Raw genomic sequence first — 3,842 nt, 5'->3', positions numbered from 1 at the left:
TTTGTTGCTTTATTTTTCCCACTGATCACTTCCAGACCTTCTTCATGGAGCAGCTGAAGATGTCTGATGTGAAAAGGTTCGTACCCTGCAGCCCCAACAGCATGGATCACAAAGGTCTGTTGAACTGCGGACGAGTTACTTTTTACACTTCCTGTTATGAATCTTTAATCTTTCAAGGTTGTGTAAAATCTCTGCAGAGCCTAGAAGAGAGAATTATACATTCATACATCAGCGTGGAAAACACTTCAGCAAACCCAACCTGGAAGCTGGAAAGTCTTCCTGGGCTCATGTTGATGCCACTCAGCTTGGCTGCCATTTTCCCCCAGTGGTCACTCACAGCATTGCAGCAACCCCACGTATAAAAGCCTGGAACTGTAAAACACGGTCAGCTTTAACTCTCTCTGTAATGGATTTTGAATCCATGGAGGTTTTTCATATTCGTAACACCTCGACTGTGCCGAGCCTATTTTCTATGAAGTGTAAAATCACACTTAGAGCTGGGCGGTTTGAAGCTGTGGTTGCAGATAATAATCAAATATTTTCCTTTTTTGTTTGTTTTCATGCATTTCATTTGATGCTGAGGAATCATTAAACATTATACAGCTGTAGAATTGGCGCAGGGAACTTCAGATAATCAGATGTATGACAAATGTCCAACAAACTGAGTAATGAAGGAAATGAGAAAGTGGAAATATCTGTAAATATGCTCATGACAGTTCAGCTACTCGGCCGTATACTGAGCACAGGGCCTGAGTCCCATCAGCTAGCTCAGAGCTAAGCTAAATATGAAACCAAGAGTGTGTCACGGTGGATGTTTAAACCCTGATGAGCTTTTGACTCGTCAGGTATATTCTGAAAAGTTCTCTATAATCTTATTGTTTCTGTGTTAGTTGTTGGCTGTAGCACTTTGTAGCCCAACAACATCATTTGCGCACCAGTTTCAGCTCCGTCGGTTCAGCTCAGCCACAAAGAAAATTAAGACTTTCAAGTTCAGCCTTAAGTCACATAATACAAACATTGTACCAAATGTACCAAACGCATCTCGTGCCGACTGAAGATGTTATTCAACCACTCATCATCATCATGTTGTCCACTTTTACTCCTGTGAAAAATTGCTCAATGAATAGACGCCTCAGACAGCCGCTTAGCAAACGAAATGCATCTTGCATGGTGGATCTGTGTTGCTTGATCAACAAAATGGCAACATTGATGTGAGAGGTGGCTCTCAGCCTCATGAAGGTCTCATGCTCTGCCGGCCTGTGAGCCGGTCTTGTTCTCCCCGTAATCGCCTGTGAAAAACAAGTTAGCGATGCTTTCGACAGAGGCAGCTACAGCTAAAAAAAAATACCCAACCATAAGAAATTAGCTATTTTTCCAGTGCCATCTTTAACTTTTGGAAACTTTGACTTTATTTTTGTATTTCACGCTGCTCTCAGTATGACTTCTTGATATATTTAACTTCAAGTATGCTGAACTCATTAAAGGGACAATAACATGAGATACAACCGCTTCAACTGTTCAGGACAGAAAGCCTGGAACATAGCTGGGTTTTTTTTATTATCCTTATTCGTGATTGCTTCAGTGTTACCTCAGTGTTTATCAATTATCCGGTGCTGTGGTTTGCGTATGTTGGTGCTGTCTCGGGCCTCCAGGGCCCACTGAGTCCTGATCTCACATTTAGAGACAACATGTGACCTTCAGATGCGTCAGCTGAAGTCTGAAGATCAACCGATGACAGCCTCGCATCAGGGTTGGTTTGGCACACTGCTGCGGACCACTGAAACCCGAAGCCCTTTGCAAACCAACAGCTTACACACCATGTGTCTGTATCAAATGCCCACTTATAATCTTGATTACTGAGGTTTGGTCAGTGGCCCCCCACAACTTGAAAATGGATGTTAGAGCTGTATGGGAATAATTGCCTCCATTTTAAATCTGATTAGCGTTTGGGTTAACATTTGTGTTTCACTTGTTTAGTGAGACCTCCATGCTTTCTGGTGCAGAGTCTGAAATTAGCAGAATAATTCAGAGTATGGAACATGTAGCGGGATGGATGGAGTCAGGAAAGCAGGAAAATAAGTTTTGTAGATTTTCAGAAAATTATTTTTTGTTGTTGTTTGCTTGAGATGATACCAGTCAAACTGAGGCTGGGTGGGTTTGACTGAGTGGAAATGACAACAACAGAGATAACTTAAGTTTGATTGACGTTGTCTCAGGCAGATGATGGAAAAGTGGGTTTTCGGGCCTTATCTGTTTTTGCAAATGAACTCTTCATGTATTTGGAACACACCAACCTGCTCCTCTTCAGGCCTTCACTCAAAGTTAGTCAAATTTGAATCAGTTTTGTGCCAATATATTCCTTATTAATGCATTGAATTAAATGTCCACACAGCAGATCTGGAGACACAAACACACCATGGACAGAGTTAAGAGGGACCCACCAGCTCACTGGTGCCTTTTGGCCACCATCAGGTTAGTCTGGACCATCGGGGTGACCTTTGTTGCTGAACTGGACTTCACAGTTAATCAAATCCTGCTACTCTTGAAATATAAGCATGAATATAGAAAAAAAAAGTAAGACACAGAGCAGCTAACGTCCACGTTTCACGACTCTGAGTGATGCCACGTTCATGTAAATATACAACTATATGTTTAAGACGTGATCCTAACATGAATTTAATAGAAAAACTGGTTTATTTCAAGACTGCTATTGTTTCTGAAAGAAGGTGGAGATCACGTTGTTTGGAGCAGACGGGCCCGGAACTTTTTTGCTGTCGGGTTGAACTGGGGCATTGTGGGCCGGGCGCATCACTTTTCATGGCTCGGTCACTAAGATCGATTAAGTGAAACCAATCGACACACTGCATGGTAATGTGGGCTGCCACTTTCATGTCGCTCACACAGACCCTTTTCTTTTTGGTAGTTGTGAATACGAGCCTGATCTAATTGATTAATACAAAAATAAGCAACCAGCCTATCACATGATGCTGAGGCTGCAAGACAGTGCATGTCAGCAGAGAACATGTCGGGCAGATGGAACTCAGAGAAGGTTTCATGTTGATCCCGCTGTTGATCGGACGGACTGTCTGGGGTCTGTTGTTAGGAGGCGTTTTAGTTACCTGTGAGCTGCACAGTTGTGTATGTAGTTATAAGAGTAGTAGTTGTAGTAGCAGCAGTGCTGTACGTCTCCCTTTGTCTTCAGACTAAATGTTCTCCTGCAAAAATTCCAAGTTGTATAATGAGCTCTGTCAGTGGGTAAACATGCCTATAGGTCATCACTAGACTGACTTGATCAGTTAATATCAGTCAGAGACCCGATGAGGTCAAACTACAATTTAATTCACAGAAATATGGCAAACATCAGAAAAACATCATTACCATAAAAATGCAATTTTGTGCTGTAAATGTTTTTCCATCCTGGAACTGAAGCGCTTTGAAGTCATGAGGATGAGCCACGTATCATTAGAACATCTGTCATTTGTTTTAAAACCAAAAACAAAGATTAAGATTTAAAAAGACTAAAAACCATCATCATTCTGTGTGGGTCTGTGTAAATTCAACCACTTCATTTAATTTTAAACCAAAACTGGAAGTGTTCTATTGCTCTGGATATTATTGGATAATCTGTGATTAATTTGTAATTCAAAAACCAACAAGGTGGACTCCTCCTCAGGACCAAGAAGTCCTGCTGGGTGCTGCTGCCCATCCAGGTGGTGCTACTCCCAGCCAAAACACTCTCAGTGGTGCAGATGTTCCCGAGCACCTTGAGAGGGAGCTTCTGTTCTGGGGTCGATACGCACATTTCAACCAGAACACTTCATGTCTGGACACAGAACCGTCTC

This window comes from Stegastes partitus, unplaced genomic scaffold, assembly GCF_000690725.1.
Source record: "Stegastes partitus isolate 25-593 unplaced genomic scaffold, Stegastes_partitus-1.0.2 Scaffold276, whole genome shotgun sequence".
NCBI classification, from domain to species: domain Eukaryota; kingdom Metazoa; phylum Chordata; class Actinopteri; family Pomacentridae; genus Stegastes; species Stegastes partitus.
This window is presented reverse-complemented; position numbering follows the sequence as displayed.